This window comes from Stegostoma tigrinum, chromosome 2, assembly GCF_030684315.1.
Source record: "Stegostoma tigrinum isolate sSteTig4 chromosome 2, sSteTig4.hap1, whole genome shotgun sequence".
In the NCBI taxonomy this organism is placed as follows: domain Eukaryota; kingdom Metazoa; phylum Chordata; class Chondrichthyes; order Orectolobiformes; family Stegostomatidae; genus Stegostoma; species Stegostoma tigrinum.
Window position 1 is genome coordinate 95,603,425 of NC_081355.1, and position 23,636 is coordinate 95,627,060.

At 39.6% G+C, this 23,636-nt stretch overlaps 1 long non-coding RNA gene across 3 annotated transcripts in view; it reads left to right on the forward strand.

The window, feature by feature from the left end:
• The window catches only part of LOC125449161 (uncharacterized), a 116,119-nt gene that overhangs the window by 32,896 nt on the left and 59,587 nt on the right, over nt 1-23,636 (forward strand). For all 3 annotated transcript variants that reach the window (XR_009447416.1, XR_009447415.1, XR_007246849.2), the window contains exon 2: nt 11,521-11,681. This is a non-coding gene — a long non-coding RNA (uncharacterized LOC125449161). The remainder of the gene's footprint in view (nt 1-11,520; nt 11,682-23,636) is intronic.

Below are 23,636 nucleotides of genomic sequence, written 5' to 3' on the forward strand. Positions count from 1 at the left end.
AGTTTAACATATTTAACATATTTACAGAGCAACATCTCAGACAATTGAAGCCTTGTACAGATTCTGTAAGGGCTTGAATTCTAAGTATGGGTAAAAGTTATCTTACTTCTTTAATATTCTCTGAAACTGACTAACTTAACAAAAATCTGTGTAAACCTGCTACTGTCATGTCTTCACCTTTACGAAAGAGAATGGAAATCAACCAAAATTCTTTCAACTTCTTAATGTAATTAACAATGGTTTACTTTAACTCTTCACCTTCTTTCCTCTCTCTCATGTTAACAGATTAACAATGTTGGACATTCCAATGCTTTTATCAGTTGCTGAACTCAACTGCAAATTAATGTTAGATAACAAAGTGTGGAGCTGGATGAACACAGCTGGCCAAGCAGCATCTCAGGAGCACAAAAGCTGACGTTTCGGGTCTAAATCCTCTCTCTGGTGAACGGTCTAGGCTTCACACTTTGTTATCTTGGATTCTCCAGCATCTGCAGTTCCCATTATCACTGCAAATTAATGTAGGCAGATTATTGCTCATACCTGTATAATAAGAATAAGCTACTTATAAACATGGTTTATGAAATTTTTAAAAAGTGAGTTATGTCAGACTGGAAACGTTACCTACGTTTTTCACAGATGCTGCCAAATGTCGATTTTCTCCAGGGCTTTAAATTTTTATTTCAGATTTCCCACATCCACAGGACTTTCCTTTGCATTATAAACTAGTTGGCATTATACAGAGTGTCATGGGTAAGTTTTGATTCCGTCAAAGGAAAACACCTGTTTTGCTATAAAATCTCTATGGTACTTTGAGAAATAAAAAAAGAGAAAGAAAGAAAATGAAAGAGAAACAACAAATTGTGAGGTAAAGTAATAGATACATTCACAGAAAACATTGCACACAAAGTGCTGATGCCACCTTTGCACTTTAGGTTGTTTACTCATCACTAGACACCTCAAACATCTGAAGTCTAACTCTTGCCATTGTATGTGTCTCCTCACAAAATGCAGAATATTTTTAAAAATTGCATTTTGCTCCAGCAGTGTCTTACCTGTGAAGAAGTATTGAAATAACAGAAAAAGTCTTGAGTCTTTTATTAGATAAATGAATATTCAAATAAAGGCAAACACTGTGCATGATGAGAATCTGAAACAACCACTGTGAATGCTGAAGAAACTTAATGAGTCCGGCAGTTTCTGTGGAGGGAGAAACACTTAATGTTTCAAGTCTGGTTTGACTCTTCAGAAGACTGAAATGCTGGTCTTAGGGCTTTATCTGGCTCCTTACTGATTACTTTTGTGGAACAGTTTACTTTTCATGACAAAGAAACAACAAAGTGAAGATGACTTTATAAAAGTCTCAAGACTTTCAAAAAGACTGGAAATTTATTGGAAATAAGTTACGTCAAATACTGGAGATGCTTATCAGCCCCCTTTGAGCTAAACTGCATTCTGATAACTTTATAGTGGCAGCATTTTTTACTTCTGGTAAAATATTCTGAAATAAATATGATACTTGATGGAATTGTCCACAGTTATAATATGTATGGAATATTCCCCTAACAGTGCAAAGTTCGAGGTATATTTTCCACATGGTTAATGACTGTCAGCAATTCATTGTGCTCCTGAGATGCTGCTTGTCCTGCTATGTTCATTCAGCTTCACACTTTGTTATCTTAGATTCTCCAGCATCTGCAGTTCCCATTATCTCTGATTGCAATTCATTCATTTTGTGTTTTGCATTGCCCATGTTTGAAGTGTAGATATTTGAAACTAAATTGCAATATTCTAACAACTGAGAGACTCAAATGCACCCGCTATTTTTATTTTGAGTGAGGACATTTGTTTTAACTTCCTACTCAAGGCTATTGAAAGCTTTGATAACCAAATTATTTTAATAGGTCACCATATGGTAATATTGCAGGCTCAATACTTCGACTCAAGTTAATGCATCTTGTGAACACAGACACTGGAGTGCAAATTGCACTGATATATGAAAGTTAGTAATTAAACTATTCCTATTTTTAAACTAACACATGGTTGATCTAAAAACCATCATTACGTTCTCTACTTTTTGACCATTTCAGTCTTTTATAATTTCAGAAACTTATTCTCATGAATGCTCCTTCAACTGTCCTCCATAATGCAGCATTGCACTGTGCTATTAGATGACTTAGTTTGTTGGAGGTGCAGGTAAATTTTATTTTTAGATCAATTTTTCAAGCCACACCTAACAACATAGCTGTGTAATATAATTTCACATCAGTGTCATAAGTAAGAGACATCGCAGTTTCAACTTTACTTGGGAGATCTTTAAGAAAAAACGATTTGTGATACTGGAACCCAATCACAAATAGAATGACTGGAAAGATGCATAAATATTAAGTTTTACCTTCAGCCAAATTAAACTTAAGAAAAAACAATTGAAAAGAACTCTCACCAAAAATGCATTCAACACTGCAAAGTTCAGTAAGAAGTGTGCAATTTTTCTTTCGTGAGTGAATGTGAATTTTGATGTCAAATTTAAAAAGAATCAGATATTGCACTGAAGTTTAATATCAAAACATTTCTTAGTATTGCCAACAGCTTTTACAGCATGATTTTGAAGTTGGGTAAATGGTACAGTAAAATCTCTTTCAATGCCATTTACACTGAGCAGATAAGGTAGGTGGAATTATAAATTATTTGCAAGACAGATACAGATCATTTGATCCAACGGGTCCATTACTCACAGTTAGTCTTCATATGAACATTTTCTCACTTTTCTTCATTAAACTCAATTCCACACCCTCTGTTATTTTCTCCCTTATATGCTGATATAATGTCAGCGTGAATTAGGTGTTCCTTTAAATGTATCTTGTAGGTTTTCTCACCGACTCTCAGTGGGTAACAATTATGACATCTTAACTACCTTCGGTAAACAAATTTCCACTGAATTCCTTTGGCATTGTTTACTTTATTATCATTGTCTGACAGCCAAATGAGATGAAAAATGTCATGACCATAGGCCAGAAACCCAAAGTATGATGGATATTTTTAATTTGATATTTTGAAAATGTGCTTTGTTAAAAGGCTTGATACAATGAAAATAATTGCTCTGGTTGTAAATTAAGTGGCTCGAAGAAGAAAGGGAAACAGAGACTCATGGAATGTTATACTTTTGGATGCAAAGTGAATATCCAACAATGGCCCTTCAAAGAGTGGTGAAGGAGAAGAGGAAAATGAAAATAGACTAGACTGCAAACTCATAACTACAAAGATAACCAGGGACAGACAACTCCCAATTTAACTACAAGGCACCTCTGTGAATTATGTCCAAAATTGGAGACTAATTTTGCATTTTCCCTTTGAAGAATACATAAGTTAAAAAAACAATTTCAACTCGACTGGAATGCACAAGTGGTACTGAATGTTTTTGGGTGAAACAACCTTGGTCCAACCATTTGCTTGCTGTGAAGGTCAGTCACACTTGAAGATCTACCCGAACGTAGGAAAACATTTTCATAGGTAAAAATTTTCACTCTGCTAGAAAGCAACCAACAAAAAGGAAATAGGACAATAAAAAGACTTTCGTTCATCCTGAATGTTGGTATTCACTCACCGTCAACAGGAATCAGAAAGTTGCCACCGAAGTTGACAGGGTTGTTAAGAAGGCATACAGTGTTTTAGCTTTTATTAATAGAGGATCGAGTTCCGGAGCCATGAGGTTATGCTGCAGCTGTACAAAACTCTGGTGCGGCTGCACTTGGAGTATTGCATACAGTTCCACATTATAAGAAGGATGTGGAGCTTTGGAAAGGGTGCAGAGGAGATTTACTAGGATGTTGCCTCGTATGGAGGGAAGGTCTTACGAGGAAAGGCTGAGGGACTTGAGGCTGTTTTCATTAGAGAGAAGAAGGTTGAGAGGTGACTTAATTGAAACATATAAATAATCAGAGGGTTAGATAGGGTGGATAGGGAGAGCTTTTTCCTAAGTTGGTGATGGTGAGCACGAGGGGGCATAGCTTTAAATTGAGGGGTGAAAGATATAGGACAGATGTCAGAGGTAGTTTCTTTACTCAGAAAGTAGTAAGGGAATGGAACACTTTGCCTGCAACGGTAGTAGATTCACCAACTTTAAGTACATTTAAGTTGTCTTTGGACAAGCATATGGACGTACATGGAATAGTGTAAGTTAGATGGGCTTCAGATTGATATGACAGGTTGGCACAACATTGAGGGCCGAAGGGCCTGTACTGTGCTGTAACGTTCTAAGTTCTATGTTCAAAAGTACAGAATCTGAACCAATCTGCAAAATGAAGGATCATGAAATCTACTGTTCAACTGCCAAAGTTAGCAGCACCATTAACCTCTACTGCAAAAGCTGTAACCTTCATCTGTACACTAATTACAAACAATTCAAACACTGATTTCTTTCTCTGGGTTTTAAAAATAAATATCATTTTGGACTAAACCTTTATTTCTGCTCTGTCTGTGTGTATATTGTTTAGTAATTCATCTCATGTTTTGTAATTCATAAACACACTCTTTTTGTTAATTCTGAACTGCCTGGTTACATTGGCTGCTTTTAAAATAAAACTAATTTGAATCTGGGAGAAAGGTACCACCGAGGAAGCTATCCTTTCTCAATTAAACTTACGACAACAGAAGGAGACGGGTAGCTAAATGAAGAAAGGAAGTAAATCATCTCTCTGCACCCGGGGTTTGAGTTTCCCATGTGGAACAGAAACAAAATGGGGAACCTGGCTTGGGGTCTGGTTGCACCCAGAAGAAGGGGTAGGAGAAAGAATAGATCAGTAATAACTTGAACAGGAGCTGGCTAATATCATTTCTGAGTGGAGAACAGCTAACAATAGATCTTTATGTTCATTTAACACCGATATAGACTACATTTCCAACACAAGGGACAGAAATGTGATGCTGGTGGCTGGATGATGAGAGGGTGGGGTAATGGCTGTTGAAATCAAAAAGATAGATGAGAAGCTCACCGGATGTGTAAGCAGTTTATAAAGGTTGTTGGCTGTTGATTTAGTGACAAAAATGATAGCATAGATTAAGTGAGCCTATTGCTAAGTTCAAGCCATGGGCAAGAACACATATTTTGTGCATATGTCAGATATCAAAAGTCTCAGCTTTTTGCAAGAGCTGCTCACTGAACCAGAATTCATGTGTTTGTTACAGGGTAGGGCGCTGTTTAAAGTTAAGAAGCTACTTTAGGGAATGAATGAACAGCATAGCAGCAGGATTCAGAAACTACTGTTGTTGCTTGATTAAAACTTAATCTGCCTCCCTGTAGAAGATAACTCTCAGCATAGTGATGTCTGCACCCCCCTCATTTACCCAACCCCCATCCCTTTTGAACCTGCTTGATTGATTTTGTTGTGAACTTGGAAAAAATGGATGCAGATGAAAGTAAAGGGGTAACTACAGCAAGGGAGAATAGTTTTTGCTTTCACAGAGAAGGACTGGCAGCTATTGTGTGTGTGTTGCACTTGCAGGCTTCCATTTTTGGATTGAAGAGAGGAGTAAGGCTTTAAGGGGACAAAATAACAGTACACATTCCCCAGTGAGGAGAGCAGCTTCTCTGAATCTCAAGGTGGCTGATATTTAATGTGATGTGATGCTGCATCTCATTGCCTGAAAGGTTGGGATGAGTTTGCCTCACCAGAGCTGGATTTGAGAGACATGAGGCAAATAATTGCTTGTGTGGTTTATGCTCTATGATAGAGAATCTCCCACCTCTAAGAACTGCTGGCTAAAGTGGCAACTCTCCAGCAGTAACAGTATGTCTGGAAGTGGTACCCACTGCTGATACTTGAACAGGACCCTGATCTGCAGCTAGTGAGGAGAAACACAGAGTGCATAGCTGGGCTCAGGGATCACTGGGCCAATCCCATGCAACCAAAATGCCCCCCCCTTCTTGGCCTTTAAGGAGAGGTGGGTCATGGGTATATAACCTAGTCAATAATGCTCATTTCTGCAAATGTTATGGTAACTTTACCCAGCATTTAACTGCCTTTAGTTAAGTGATAGGCAATGTCGCAACATCTCTTGACAGCCTCAGTTTATCATAATTACCCACTTTAAAACAAAAGCAGGCAGTTTCTAGAATAAGTAGAACTCAAAATCCTAATTGTAGATAAATGTTTTGTGAAATCAAGGAATCAGGCTGACAGTGTACTGGGGCACAGACAGTTTTATTCATTCATTCCCCAGAGGACAGTTAAGACTCTGACTTTGAGCCAGACTGGGAATGTGAAGGTGGCTACTTTCCTTCCTGAGAAGACATTAGTTCTCGTGGGTATTTTACATTTTATAGTGGTTATATGGTCACCATTAGGCTATGTTTCAATTCAGGCTTTTATTGAATTCACATTTCACCATCTGCCATGCTGGCATTTGAACCCAAATTCCCGGAATGTTAGCCTGGAGCACTGGATCACTAGACTAGTCATTTTACCACTATGCACACCATCTTCTGGGAATGTTAGCCTGGAGCACTGGGTCACTAGACTAGTCATTCTACCACTATGCACACCATCTTCTCTGACCTAAAAACTGATATAAGCCAGGAGTGAGTAAGACATCAGTGAAGTAAGATAAGGCCAGAAGTCACACAACGCCAAGTTATAGTCCAACAGATTTATTTGAAATCACAAGCTTTCTAAGTGTTGTTCCTTTGTCAGGTGGCGTGAGGAGAAGTACATAGGCACATTATTTATAGGCAGAGAGATCAAACGATTCTACAAATGGTATGAGCAGAGTGTTGACAGATTGAATAATAAGCCTCTGCAGATGATCAAAAGTGTCAGATAGTGTGAGTAAAGTGTTAACAGCTGAATAGCAAGCAAAGAGATGACCTATAATCTCATGAAATGATGTAGAGTGATAATTACAAAAAATTAAAAATAAGGTGGTACTGGATAACAAATCAAATGACTGGACTAACGTGATGGGTATAAGAGTCACATGCCTTTGGCTCTTATACCTATCAAGTAATTCCACCCATTTGGATTGTTTCCAGGACCACCTTATTTTTAATTTTGTCTACCCCAGTCCAACACCGGCACCTCCACATCACTGAAGGAGGATGTATGGGCTGAAGGCTGTTCATCCCATTGAAACAAGCAAGGCCAAATTCTTTGATATTGTTTTATGCATGATGCTGACAGGTTCTTTTGGTGTAATGAAGGGGGCATTCTTTAGCACAGCCTACTTATGGATCACAAAAACATATTTTTGCTTGTTACATATGATGTAGTGTTGCTTTCAAAGCACGTTGCCATGGAAAGGAAGGGACAACACAAATATTAGCAACCAGACACAGATGACCATGACAGGAGATGCAAACCAGACCAATGTACACGATGAATCATTTAAAAACATTCAAGGCAAAGACAGAGTTCCATTAATTGCTGGAACATTCAATAACCAATAAACATCTACAGAAATGTCCAATGTCACAGAAACTTGAATCACAACATTACATCAATGTCCAGGAGGAGAACAACATTTTTGTCTAATGACCTGTTTCTGCTGCATTTGGAATGAACTAAAGATGACATTAAAATGTCAGCACATGCAGAACTTATTCAACTTACCAGTGCAACTGCGTGTAGAGAGAATTTGTTCCTTAATGTTTTTCTTTGCAGCAATTGCCATGTGAAAATGCATGCAAGTTGCGCATTTTCTTCTTCTACTCTCTAAATTTTGGCTCGTTTCAATTGGTTTCTCAGTGGGATGATGTAGTAAAGCTGCTTACCATTTTTTGGTGCCTAATTGTACCAGCATGTTATCTGGCGTAATTCGCAATTTTACATCAGACCTCAGTAATATGAATTATACAGATATATATGTCCTATTATTCTGCTGTCGAGCTAGCCAGAAATTTGTGTTCCACCGAGGCACAGTGAAGCTATTGAATTAATGTAGTATCTGGTGCCTAAGCATGGGAACTCATGTAAAAAAAGAGCTGTTATAGATTGGAGTCCCAGATGTTGAGAACCCCAAGGCAGATTCATGATAGAAGTTAAGCCTGAACTTTGAGGTTCAAACAAGGTGAAGTTTATGGAATGAAGGCAAGGGTATACTAGCTGATGTTGGAGAAATGTAAGGGAGTTTAAAGAGGCTACGTTCTCTTCAGTAATCTCCTGTTGGTCAGATGACTACAGAAGACTATACACATGTAAACTGTAAAATCTTCCATTGATACCCTTAAATTAACAAGGAAAAGGGATTAGAAAAAAAAAATGAAAAAACAGATAGGAAAATGAATGACAGGGAAAGTAGAAATGACAAGAAGAATAAATGAATTGAATTTTGAGAAATCAGAGATAATGAGGGCCTTAGTCAGGAGAATGAAGAAACAGATGCATAATTAGAGATGTTTCAGACAAATGTTTTGGAACACATCGTGTTGACATATACATTCACAGGCTAGCTTTCAAATTTCCTGCATGGTATTTACAGTGGAAAATATTAGTTAGGATGCAAGTTTATAAGTGGAAATTGTGGCTTTTGATCACAAACAGTTTCTTTGTCTACTTCTTAATCTTTGAAATGTTGGCTGTCCTTACCATGAAGTCAACTTTATCTCCCATTTCAATTGCCAGCATGAAGATTGAAGCAGAAATGAATATAAAAAAAAAGACTGACTCGTTCTCTTTGCAGCAGCTGATAATATTTCAATCTCACACTGTCAACTCTTCTGATTCACACTTTTCTCTGAACAGTCAAACAGATCTGAGTATAATATGATCTGTAATCAAGTCACTTCCAATTTGTACCTCAACCATTTTAGTTGTATGATTGAACCAATTAAAATAGTTTCGGGCAAGAAATTTCTAAGATTAGCAACTTGCCTGAAAAAAATAGTTGGCCGGAGTTTTGGTTGGAGAAAAATCATTAAGTCAAAAGTTTCATACTTCTCCTGGGCGGAAACTGATAGCATTAAATTTAATCTATCGCAAACTGTAACTCAAAGTGCATTGGCTCACTGCTCCTGCTTAATGAAAAATTTACAGCAGCACATGCCAAAAAGTATAAATTCTTGGATAGTCAAACAAAAGAGAAGGAAACTGGTCCCCACACCTAATCGAAATATGAGATGATGCCATCATTATGAGCAGCATGAAGTGCAATTCTCAGTTAGACTCCAAGGATGCAAATGGTAACCAAATCTCTTAAACATTAAGCCCAGCATCAATAACAATCCCCTTGAGAAGGGGCGACAGTCACTTCCTGCATCTTTGTGGTTTAGGTTTCATTCATTAACAGTGTGCGATATGATTTTTGGTTCTGGGCTCATAGGACATAGAACCAGGGTGTAAGAAAGCTTTGCACTCATCGAAATTTTGCATACTTAGCTTTGCCTAAATATATGTTCATAGAGAGATCTTAGTCTGAATTTGTCCTATTGCTCGTCAGCATGAATCAAAAGGTTTGAACTGGAGTTTGTTTTTGTTGAAAAATAAGAAAATTTGAGTCCAAAATATTTTGTTGATGATACAACAGTTGGCTGCAGAGCATCTCACTTTTGAGAAGATATGGTAGAAGTGTTCTGAGTGGCCTTGAGTAAGTACTGTCCTGTTTGGATTTCCAGTTTCACCTTCCCACTAAAGAAGTGTCATCTACTTCAGAAGTAGTGACCTAAAGTATGATTGGTGTGCCAAATATCTGAAAACAATGAGGTGGCTGAAGATTTCAGTCTGAGATTTTGGACTGTTACTTGGCACACCCAAAGCAAGAGATACAAACAACATCAGAAATCGATCCAGTGCATCGTTTGCTTTCTTGTGTGATGTTCCTCCACAAACCACATCCATTTCTTGTCACTACTATCGCAATGCTTCTGTGTTGAGAGTAGAACACCAATTTCTTTTGTTTCCACGGAAAACATTTTTAAAGAAGTAATATTTGACATGGGTACTTTAGCCAGGGGAGATAAGGTCTGCTGCAATATACTGAATTATTTTTTAAAGGTTTGTCAAAATTTATGGGGTCTATAATTAATACAGCCAAGAAACCAACATTAGAAATCTGCCCAAAACACCTTCAAAAGAAAATCAACCTCACAAATTTGACAGTTGGAATAATGACCATACAGGAATATCAAATCAGTACGTTTTCTACCTGTATTAAGTCTATGAAACATCCCAACTCATATCAATTTCATGCCCATGTACCCAAGTCTTGGGACAGGGTTTTGTCAACAATGTATCATTCCTGATATTACAAACAGAACTGCACATTGAATTCCCTTCTATGATCTGTTTTAGGCTTCTGCCACATGATTACCATTAAAATTCTCAGTGCCAGGGACATGCATAGAAAACATTTGATTCAGCTGCAAGTGAAGCTTTTCATTGGCAATATTGCTGCCTAGTTCACAGTCTCCTGTTTATGGTGAGGAGATGGCTGAGTCGTATTATCACTAAAGTATTAGTTCAGAGACCTAGATCATGTTCTCTGGACCTGTTTTTGAATCCTGTCATGGCAGATGTTAAATTTGAATTCATTATAGCTGTGGAATTTAGAGTCTAATGAATACCGTGGAACTGTTCAATTACCAGAAAAACCCTCTCTGGTTCAGTAATGTCCTTTAGGGAAGAAAATGACTGTCCTGACCTGGTTTGGCCCGCATGTGACTTCATACTCACAGCAATGTGGTCGACTCTCAACTGCCCTCTCAGCAAGTAGGATTGAGTAATAAATGTTGGTTGACCCAGAGATGCCCTCCTCCTGTGAATTAATAAAAGAAACATGGATACTGTGTATCACTGCCAGGGTATAACACTGATTAAGAGTGCCAAATTCTTTGAAGAAATCTCTGACCATTGCAGCAAGACCAGTCCTATGTCTCAGTGATGTCTCCTCGAACATTCTAAGGGAAAGGTTGGAGGCTCTCTTACTTGGAAGTAGCGTATGAAGCCCTCTCAGTTGACAAAGATGGCCTGGAAGAATGTGGCAGAGTGGGTGAGCAATCTTGGAATTGCTCACTGACTCCAGGTCCAGTGCAAGAAATGGAACATGCCCTAGTCCAAATTTCAAGGGTAAGTGCCAGTGTTGCATTGGCAACAGAGATCTCTTGTACAGACATCAAAAGTATATATGTGCATGTGGGCAGCTATAACATCATACTAAATATATGATCAGCCTTAGTAGCACATGGTAATACGCTCCTGATTACAATGTGTGAATGAACCGAGATTATGTGAAGGGGATGCATGTTGGCAAGACAATTAAATCTCACATCATGCAGGACATGTTTCAAGGAGTGGAGATGCAAATAAGGAAGAATTCTTGTCCTCACATTCCTCAAAGCCATTGAAGAAGCAGCAATGGAGATTGTTGAAGTTGGAGCATGATTGCTTAAAGAAAATGAGGTTGGACTGGCCAGATCTAGAACTAAACTAATCATCTTACTGCTTGCAATGGCTTTGTAGAATGCATGCAATGAAATGTGAAGTGCTGAAACTGTGATAACTCTCAATGCAATTCTTCTTTTTTTCTCCACTATAGACCATGACCATCCAAGGTCTAGTCTGCAACAATGGGAAGAGTCCAAAGATTCCAGCCTCAAGGATGAAGAAGCCACTTTCCCAGAGAATGCGCCTTCATCTGTCTCAACATCTAGCTCCTCTAACCGATGCCTCCATGGTTACAGCAGTAATTAAAAAAAGGTAGACATATGAGAATACGCTCAGCTGTAGTTTTTATCTATTGAACTAATTACTAGAGAGTTCTTTTAATTAGCTGTCATTAACTTCACCAATCCAAACAGACTCTCTCCGTACTTAAATAGAAAAAAAAATTAAAATTATGGTGCATGATATATTCCAAACATGATCCTATACTTCCAATCCCCTCCTAACCTCACTCGTTCTTATCATGTTTGACCCACCCAATATGGCCTTTCTTTCCTATCTCTCACCTTTGAACTATCCTTTGTTAATCTGGGCCCCATTCCATTTTGCTGCACATGTCATTTCTCCACTGTGTTCAACTCCATAACCATCTCGATGCTCATTCCAACATGGAATCCTTCTATTATCTTCCTCCATGTATTTATTCTCTGCTGTGACCCACAACAGGAGAATGTCTAATACCCAAAATTGGCTTTTGACCTGCCTGAATTCAGGGCACAGCTTCCCAATTTGATAGAGATTGTACTGTCCATCACTTTTATTTTGACCTTCAGGCCTCCACCGTTGATATTATCATCCTCCCATCTCTTGAGGGCGTTCATCTGTCTTTTTATCTATTTCCTAGCCTGTCCACTCCAATTCCTCACAGGACCACCACAAAAAAAAGACTGTAAGTCCGTGTACCTGAACATTATCCTCTATTAACAAATTAGTCTTTCTTCCACCGCATCTCCCTGCACCATAACATCACTCTCTGTACAGGTAGGTTGGGTTGTATGTTGTGAAGAGATCACAAGGAGGCTACAAAAGTCTAGGTTAAGTGAGAAAATAAAGCTCTCTCAAATTGGAGCAAAATGAAATTTCCAATTTTGGCACGAAAAATTAAAAAAATACAAAAGCAGATTACCTTAACAAAGGGGTGATTGCAGAACTTTTGAGATTCAGAATGGTCTGGGTGTCCAGATAATTTATGTACATTTTAGGAAGTTAATAGTCCAGCTTTGATCTCAGTGACACATCACTTATATCTAACCAAACAGAAAATGACACATTTAAACCTGATCAGTTTCCCATGAGCTCTCCAATCTTCCATCCATGCCAGTGTGTTAGTGGTGCTCTATGAGCTTTTGTTTTTGCAATAAAGGTCCAAATCCACCACGGCCAGAATGAGGAGCAAATCCCATACCGTTGGCACCAATCTGATTCATGCTGGTTATCCGGTTTGGAAGTAACATTCATACCACATGAGGGCTAGAATCTGAATCCCCCACAATCAACATCCTGGGGTGGTTAATACAGACCAGAAACTGAACTGAATATTTATTTAAATTGTGTGGCTTCATGATCAGGCACGAGGCGAGGAATACTGCAATGAGTAGCTCAATTCCTGACTCCCCAAAGCCAGGCCACCATCGACAAGACATTAAACTATGCTCAAACAGCTGACACCATCCATAGCAGAACAGCCCACTTGATTTGCACCACCTCCACAAACAACTCACTTCCTGTACAACTAGCACTCAATAGCAACAGTGTGTAACATATGCAAGATTCACTGCAAAAATCCTGAGATAGCTCCTTCCAAATCCAGAAAATCTAGAGGGACAAAGGAGGCAGATACCTCCTTAAGTTATCCAATTTTCCATGGCAACGTGTACTTTCATATGCATCTTGCAGCTTAGAGCTAATTATAGTGAAACTACAAGGTCTAATTATTTTCCATCACATGGCTAACCAAGAATCTCTCCAACTCCCATCACTTGTTGTTGGCATATATTGAAAATACTTACAAATGATTTTTCAACAAACTGAGCCATATTATTAACACATCTTCCTTACTCTTTAAGCTCTGGAGTAGAACTTGAAACTTGAGCTTTCGACTCAGAAACAGGGATGCTGTTCACTCTACAATAAGACAGTGAAGCAATGCATGTTAAACATGAATTTAGAGTCAAATGATATTTTGAAATAAAAAGGTAAAATTAATTTTAGATAGCAAATATAATAAAGATGCCTCACATGCCAAGCTGTATCACTCCTTGCACAAATGTGCCATCAGCTAGCTATACAGTTCCACAAAATACTTCCCTTTATTCAAGCATGGTAGGTCAGGAGTCCTATACAACAACTTTTATTTTTGAGCTTCATGAGTATAATCATAACCAACAAGACACATCTTCATCAGTGTTCTTCCCCTCCAGTTACTATAGTCCCAACATGTAGCTTTCAGAGTTCCATTTAACTCACCAATAGTTTGGCTATTTTGACCAGCTGTACAGTGGGTCCAAGTTATTTACGAAGTTTTTCAGGTTGTGGAAATTTTTGGTTGGCTTAAATAATACCTCCAAGAACTCTTGCTTCCTTTTATACCAAATAGGAAAAAAAGACCACTTTCTGAGGTTACACGGTGTAAAAAATTTCTGAAGAAGGGTCCCAACCTGAAACAGCAAGCTTTCCCACTCCTCTGATGCTCCTTGGCCCACTATGTTCATCCAGATTCACACTGTGTTATCTCAGATTCTCCAGCATCGGCAGTTCCTACTATCTCTCTTTCTGAGGTTGATTTGTTTCTTTTCATCTCTGATGTAGAATCTGAGATTTAAATATATTTATTGCAATTTATTTTTTGAGTTTGAACTTTTGAATGTTGAACTCATTGCATATGGGATTTTCTGCATGTTGGAAGGTTTTCAATGGGTGACTTGTAAGTATTCTTGTAGCCATGGTGATTTCTTTTAAAACGGTTTAAAACTGATAGCCTCAAAGGAATAATGGGCTTTGTATTTAGTAAACAAAGTACACTGTGTAATAATGGTTGCAGCTTTCTGATAGAAGACTCTAAACCTACTTTTTATAATTTATGTGAAAATACTCAGGGCTGGAAGAGAAACTTTTCAGTTTTATTTTTGGGGAGTTCTCCAGAGAAGACATATTTCTTAATGCCTTGAATTGAGGAAATAAACCAATAAAGATATTGTGAGTTACTGGACTGGCTCAGCCACTAATGTTTACTGATGATAATTTTTATTTGCCAGAAGAATTAATGAAGGAGAAAAGACTGATGATTAATGAAAAGACGAATGGAGGTACACATCGAAGTTTCAATCCAGCCCCATGGAAAATTGGATTAAAGAGTGATTTGATAAATGGAAAAGATGTAGTGAGAATAGTGAAACAAATCCTGAGAGTAGGAATTGATTTTATTTTAGGAAGTGATCTGGAAGGTTCAAGAATATTGGCTCCACCAGGGTCAGAGGCATTGAAAGAAATCTTAAAAATATTACTGGCTGACTATTAACTAACTAACTAGGCAGCTAAAAATGCAGAGTCTGTGGAAGAAGGAGCCAGGAATCTTCTCTCTTTCCCTTTCCAAAAATCTACTGTTCTGAGGAATCTACCGGAGCAAGGAAATACCACCTAAAAAAACTATAGTAACCATCGTGGCTGTGGATGAGACTTGATGCATGAACTTCATCACTTTGTCAACCAAAAACTCAAGCAATAGACCCCAATGGAATGCCAATGAATCTTATCGTGGCCTTTATGTGTTTTAATGTTAGTAACTGTAATTTCCTATTAACAAATTTCTCTCCTTATCCTTAAAGAACCTTGTAATAATTTGAAATGAACTAAACTTACATATGTTAACCAAGATTTGACTTCTGATCTCTCATTTGAATTAAACATAGGAACAGTCAGTTACACCCTAATCTGCCTGGTGGTTCTGATAACAGTATTATTATCCATTTTTCTAAAATGCTATATATTCTACCAGTAGAAAAGTGTCAATAATCCTGGGAAGGCTATGACACCAGACAGTGACCAATGGATGAGATTCATGAATCTTTTATCTGCTGAATTCTGTTTGTTCAATTCGACAAGCCTGTATTATCACAAAACATAAAAAAACACGTACGCACATAGAATGTAAGTTGAATATTTGCAATTTGTTTTATAACAGACAGGTGGTTGCTTGTCTGACCAACATCCTCCCATTTGTTAAGGTTATCATTGTTGTTGTTGGTGATTCACAGTGGGGATAATGTTTGCCATGGTTCAGTGTGTGTTTTCCTCAGGTGGCTTAATAAAATGGAGCCGTGGAACTTTCAAAAAGAGGGCAAGAGTAGCCCAGATGTTGGTGGTTGGGGGGTGCCAGAAATAGGGTGGGGGGATGCCATGGAGCAAGTGGGTCCTACTGCAGGATACTTCTTACACATTTCTCTCCAGAGAGTTGACATGCTCGGTTTGTGACTGTGTTGTGGTTTGTTGGACTAGTGCTGCCATGTGGTATGATTTCTGACAAGTTTGTTTTATCCACTGCTGTGACATTGCTTATCTTTAAAGTAGGCCTTCAGAACATCCTGAAATAATCTTCTTTGCCCTCCTTGAAGCCGGCTATGAGGCATAAAAGAAACTGCGTTCGCAGCCAATTATGCAGTGTGCAGATATAGTACAGTACTAACAACAAAACAAGTCATTTTTTTGGACTGTTTGTCAGTTCAACAGAAAGGGACTTTTAAAATGGATGCACATACACCAATTTCAATGTCATAATAATCCACCTAAGTCAAACCTATTTATTACAATTTAGTGAGGATCCCAACCTCATGCTTCCTACATATTTCCATGGTTGCTGCATGAAGCCAACACTCCCTCGTGCTATTCATTGGCTGCATATATAGCAGTGGGAAAACTATTCCAGGTGTCTGTCAATACTTAAATCTAGTCTACACCTCTTACAGGGGAGGGATGTTGTGGCTACAGGCAGTGCTGAGAACACTGTGAATATCATGTTATACATGAGTCAAGAATGGCTGACCATATGAGAAAGTGGCAACGAGTTTTCTCATGAAATGCCTGGATTCCATTTTTAACATTGAACTTTCATCAATCTAGCTTGGAGACAACTAATGCAATGACTAATATCTCAGCTTCGCTCGCTGTGTAAGGTTGTTAAATTTAAATAAGACACATTTTATGTCATGAGGCACAAATTGATTGAGGCAGATTGGGAAAATATATTAAAATGCATTATTTTACTTGGACAATAGATCATCTTTAAAGAACTATAGCATGATTTGCAGCAGCCATATGTTCCTTCAAAGTACAAAAACTTAAAGAAGATCAACCATGGCTGACTAGTTAAGGATTACATAAAAATAAAAGGCTTATAAAATTGCCAGTAATAGTGGTAAATCTGAGCATTGGGAGGTTTCTAGAATACAGCAAGGGAGAACCAGGAAATGGATAATAAAATATGAGTGAAATCTAGAAAGAAACAAAAACTGACTATAAAAGCTTCTATAGCGACATAAGAAAGAAATGTTTGGCTGAAATAAACATGGATAAACAGGCTTAGGCAAGAGACTGTATAGTGGGAAATGGAGAAATGACAGAGAAACAAATTATTAACTTTGAGTGGAATGTTCCCAGTCACTGAAGGACATGGACTATGGAGAGATATTTAGGAAAAATTGGGTGAGATGTTGAGAGAGGCCTTTCTTGGCATTGAGACCAATGAATCACATTTCCCAACCAAGTCCTGGACATCTAAATGCAATTCTCACTACTAAGTGGCAAAAATCCTGCTATTAGGAATTATTGCTCATTATTACTTAATCTCACCTCATTAATATGCAGTTTTCAATTATCCCACCCACTTAATAGAAATTAAATGCCAAGAATCCTCAATAGGAAAGTCAGACCAGCTCAGCGCGTGCTTCTCAGGTGGTCAATTGTGTAAACTAGTATCAGAGGGCACACTCCATGAGCAGCAACTGCCTGCACTGGTGTCCATGGAAATTGGCAACTGACATGTTCTAGCTTCCCCATATCATCCTGGTGCCTCCCCAGCCCACTTACACTACTCTTCCACCTCAGAGTGCCCCTTTAGAGTGCACTTGTATCTGTCACCGGAATGCCACAACAAGGAACCTGTTGTGAGCTTGGACAGGCACCCTGCTCAGGTGGTATCTCTGGGCTTCTTGCTGTCTTTGTGCTTATTCACTTTTTGCCTATCTAGATGCTCACCATGTTCTCTCTATGAGAAGGATCTGCACATCAATCAGGCTGATACATCTGCTTCTGATTTAGGAAGCCATTGCCTTATGGTCCAGACAGCAGCAGGAAAAATGATAGGGAAACCACATGGACATGTTACTGATTACCGTAGTGCTACATCAGTGTTACACATAATATGTGTGTTGCATGTAAACTGCCAGGTCTCAAAGTCTAAGCTCTCAGTCAAGTCCAGTGAGACACTTTTCAGTTAGACCAGCAACAGCTATCAATCCAGGGGTTGTGGACAGCTCAGGATGGTCATGGTCAGTACCTTTACAACCTAGGGAATGGGTCACAGTGCACATTTCAGTCAGACATCTGGTCAATCATTGTTCAGGGCTGCCTGTATAATTTGCTCAAGGAGGTGGCCATTGTCAGTCCTGAAGGGACACCCGCTGAAAGTCAGGACAGGGATGTAGGTTATCAGGGGTCACTGTTCTGGGAGGAAAGCTGGGGAACTTAATTGTGAGGGTCTAAGTTAGCATGGTGGGATTCAGGCAAAATTACAACAGTGAAGTGCGGGTGTGCAACTCAATATAAAAGGAGTGGAAGAGACAATGGAGCATAGGAGATGGAAGAGGTAATGCGTGAGGAGTTCATCTATAGTCAGTAGCATTGTGGATTTGACAGAATGGGCAGGGAACTCTAATTACTAGCCTATTTACCTGATATGCCCGTCTCAGGAGATTAAAGTGGACAGTTAAAGTCTTAGACAGGATTAAATGGGGGTGTTCAAAACTTGTGGAGTTGAACATGTGTGCAGGACCCAGGAAGGGGATTTTTACATTTGTGGGTATCACCAATAGTAGGAGACTGAACTGTCTTTGCCTTCCAGTGGACTGTTGTTAACTGTGCAATGCAGATAAAAGTGCTCGCTGCTGCATTCAATTAACAGGGTGTTTCCTTCTGTGAGGGAAGGACCACCAACTTCACACCATTGCTGATATGAGCCATAGATACTAACCTACAGCATACAGTTCAAATCCATTCCCCAAGCAGTTGGTTGGTATTCCAAAGCTAACTGCAGTCTTCCCCACTGACGTTCAGCAGTCTTCCACCAGCAATGCTTTTGCCACTGGGTGTAAAGTTAAGAGCAGCCCAGGCAGGCAGAGGCATATAGCAGAAGCACTAACAGCATGCAAGAGGATGACTAGTTTCATTTTGAATTTGCTTTGATATGATTTAATTTATAAATTTTAATTAAACTGGCCTAAGCAACTCTGAAATAGATGATGTGGTTGTCAGTGAAGAAGGAAAGGTAAGCTGGGGGAGACGTTTAGTGAATGGGGAATTGGTATCAGTGTTAACAGTATTGCTTATGTTTCATTAGTTCTCACAGCCTGGACAGAAAGGAGCTGTTTAATTTAGCAGAAGCCTCGTCTCATCTTTTATCTCTTTCCTTTTTATGCGCTTCTCCTTCACCTTTTATGTGCTTGACCTGCTATGATAACCTCATTTCATTCTTCTTGTCATGTTCAGTGCCAAAAGGAAGCCCCCTGCTGAGTTTTCCAATTATGGTTTGTTTATCTGCTTTTAAATAAAAAAAAGCCTTTTATTTAGTCAACATGTGGCTGCAACTGAGACTGAAATGATTGTGGTGGTCATCTCAGTACTGTCGTTCCATAACGGGCTGTCATAGCCACAATAATGGAGGGATGACAACAGACCCTGTCATAGGGTCATAAAATGTGAGGCTGGATGAACACAGCAGGCCAAGCAGCATCTCAGGAGCACAAAAGCTGACGTTTCGGGCCTAGACCCTTCATCAGAGAGGGGGATGGGGGGAGGGAACTGGAATAAATAGGGAGAGAGGGGGAGGCGGACCGAAGATGGAGAGTAAAGAAGATAGGTGGAGAGGGTGTAGGTGGGGAGGTAGGGAGGGGATAGGTCAGTCCGGGGAAGACGGACAGGTCAAGGAGGTGGGATGAGGTTAGTAGGTAGCTGGGGGTGCGGCTTGGGGCACCCCAAGCCGCACCCCCAGCTATCTACTAACCTCATCCCACCTCCTTGACCTGTCCGTCTTCCCCGGACTGACCTATCCCCTCCCTACCTTCCCACCTACACCCTCTCCACCTATCTTCTTTACTCTCCATCTTCGGTCCGCCTCCCCCTCTCTCCCTATTTATTCCAGTTCCCTCCCCCCATCCCCCTCTCTGATGAAGGGTCTAGGCCCGAAACGTCAGCTTTTGTGCTCCTGAGATGCTGCTTGGCCTGCTGTGTTCATCCAGCCTCACATTTTATTATCTTGGAATCTCCAGCATCTGCAGTTCCCATTATCTCTGTCATAGGGTCATTCTGCATTGGTGGTGTCTCAGAGGAAGTGTTTCATAGAGCTCACTGATACTTGCCTCAAGCCTTTTGAAGGCACTTAAATATCAGAGTGAACAGCCTACTGCATATACCGCTGTGCCATCAGTGCTGACCAGTTGGAATAGTGCCACTGTCATGCTCATCTGGACAGAAATACATAGCGTCCTGTGTCTCACAGAAGCAGTCTATTCCTAGAGCAGCAGTAGGATTTCAACGTCCAAATGTGAGAGCTCCATTGGAGTGGAATAGGCTGTACAGGATCACGGGCAGAGAATAGAAGAGTCTGTCCATGAAATATCGTACCATGTTTCTGGCATATGGCTACATGGACCAGGACTTACCTTGCCAGTTGTAGAATACCAATAATATGTTTCTAGCAAAGAATCAAGGCCTTCCTTATCAAATGGCATTAATTCTCTGGCAAATATTTCATTCTTCCTCCATACTCAGTCAGCATGAAGCCGCATTGGGCATTCCAAAAGTTGAGCCATTCTCAATAAATGGTCCATGCAGCCATATGCCAGAAACATGGTAGGACATGTTACGGATAGGCTCTTCTATTCTCAGCCCATGATCCTGTACAGCCTATTCCACTCAGTGGAACTGTCACATGTGGACATAGAACTCCTACCGTTGCTCTAGGAATAGACTCCTTCTGTGAGACACAGGAGGCTGTGCATTTCTGTCCAGCTGAGTATAACAGTGGCACTATTCCATGGGGCACTGTCCACAGCTGCTTCTCTACACCCTTGCCTCGTCTACCATGAGTCACTCACCTACATCTCCAGTTGTAATATCATTCGAGGTCCCACATAGATGGTGAAGGTTGTACTTGGCTATTGAGGTATTTCAAGCTGACATTCATTCATCCTTCATTTCTCATCTATAGATCATATTGAAACTATCATTCTAGCTTCACATTTGGCGTGAGGTAGACCCAAGCCTTTGGCTATGATAAATCCGTTTGGTCATTACCTGATTTTTAGAGCGGTAACAAATTTAAAACTCATGCTTTGGTTAGAAGGAAATTATTGAAGGTGGAACTTCACTCTTGATACTGAGAGATTATCAGATCTCTTCATCCTGTCTTCAGTTGACTTCTGTCTTACCATCACCCATTTTTTTCATGTGTTACTGTTCTGTCCGGTTCAAGAGATACTTCATTCATTGTCATATTGTCATCAGTATGGCCAGACGTAGCGTATCATGGCTGGAATAAGGCTGATTTCTGACATTATGTGCTCTTTCCTCCTACAAGGTCAGAACAGCAAAGCTAAGGACAATCTACATTTTTCACTCAATCAAGTTGCAGTGACAATATCAATAGTCACGTTGTTACCTTCTCTATTTTGTTTGAGAGGTGAAATTTGCTATGGATCTGTAGCACACTTGTATTGATTGTTTTGGAGGACAATACATCCTTGGTTGAACTTGTATGAGTAGTTTGTGTGTACATCTTTTGTCCTATCATGGTGCATGCATGATTCACCCTGCCAGTTGTGGAGGATCAATAAAATGTTACTAGCAAAGAATCAAAGCCTTCCTTATCAAGCTACATCCAGGCCCTTTTTCCATCACTTCCAATCGCATTTTCTTTAGTCTAGACTTGTTAGCTTGTGTTCTATTTCCTGCTGATCTCTAGCTACAGTATGGCATGCCATATTGCTACCACCTCCAAGAGAGTCTCAAGGGAGGCATCATAAATTTGAGGGGTCATCCATGAATGGGTAACTGGTCTTCTGCTAGGACACTGATTGCACCCTTCTTCCACTTACTATTAAATTGGCAAGCATAATAATGGCAGCCACTCTGTTTTTGCTTTTAAATGCCCTGCTTCCTCACTATTCTCCTGCCTACTCAGACTCTCTGCTGCCCCTTCTTGGCATACTCAGTCTGAATAATCATTCCAAAGTTAGGACCTGGGCCCTGATTGCATTTCTGAATCCTGTCTGCACGTTACTCCAGTGCCTGACACTGGTCAGAAATTTTATGAGCAGATCAGTTAGTGTGCCTACATGAGCACCAACCATTTGGATGGTTGGTTCCCACATAGGCACACTAACTGATCGGCACACTAACTGATCTGCTCATAAACTTTCTGACAAGCCTCATGCACTGGAGCAACATGCAGACAGAAATGCAATCAGCGTCCACATCCCAAGTTTGGAATGACTATTCAGCCAGAGTATGCCAATAGGATAGCGAACTGATAACCTTAAAGTCTCTGCTTCAGCTCAATTACACAATTCCATCAGTTGCCAGGACAGCTTTAACTTTTTGCAGAGATCACATCCCACGAAACAAATGATAAAATTGGATGGGTTATAACTATTTATTGATAATTGCCAATGTCTGGGACCAAATAAATGCTTTTGGCCTTTATCAAGCTTCAAGGTCCACCACAGATCAACCCTGGCTCATGCTGGCAGGGAATGGAGTGGGTAGAGGGATGAATAATGTCAGGCTTACATTTTGATTAATAAAAATCTAAAGTATAAATCCAAAACAGATTTGGGACCTTTATAATAATGGATGATTAGTTGAACATACGGGAGTATTTTCCTTAGCCTTATTTTAGATGCTGTGCTGGTTTCTTGCCAGCTTTACAGTGGAAGATTGGCAGATCCCTCCAGTTATTGTCAGGTCATAAACCAGGCCCAGGTCTCCAAACTAAAACAGCATCAGCATAAATCTGGTTTTACTCAGAGAGGTCACAAATGATGGTTGACATGGGAGTGCTACTGAGAAATACTCTTAGATCCAAATACTGAACATTGTGGTAAAACAGAATGCAAATCAACTTCCAAAGAGCCGCAGCAGATCATTTGATCCCTCAAGATTGCTCTACCATGTAATGAGATCTGATTGTAACCTCAAATCCACATTCCTGCCTATCCATTAATCTTTTACCATCTCGCTCATCAAGAATCCACACACCTTTGCCATGAAAAATAGTTAAAGGCTGTACTTTTTGCTGCCTTTTTAAAGAGAGCGCCAAAGTCTTTGCGGAAAAAAGCAATCACCTCACCTGTCTTTAAGCAAATAGTAAGCTTTAGTTCTATATTATCCCATAAAATGAAACTTTGTCTCTAATTCTAGTCTGTTGAGACTCTAATTGTTTCATTAAAGTCACACCTTACTTTTCTGAACTCCAACAGATACAAGCCGAGCTTGTCCAACCTTTCTTCACAAGACAGTCCAGTAAACCTTCTCTGAACTGCTTTGAATGCACTTACATTCTTTCTTAGGTATGGTGACCAATGCTGCTCACACATGTAGTCTCACCAGTTCCCTGGGTAATTTTAGCATTTCCTCTCTATTTTTGTACTCAATTCACCTCACTATAAATGACATTTCATTAGCTTTCCTAACTTGTTGCTGTAGCTGCAGATAGATCTACATCTCATTTTTCTACATTTCTGTGATCTCTTATCATGTTAGCAAAACAGAATTGAGGAAGAAAACACTTAATTGGAGGCCAACTGCACTACATTTAGCTCAGGAAAGCCTACTGATTTCTTTTGAAGTAAGCGATCGTTCACCACTGACGTGCTTTGAGCCTAAATATGCATTTGAACAGTATAAATGCTGTTTTTGCTGAAAAGTGTTTGTAATCTTCGT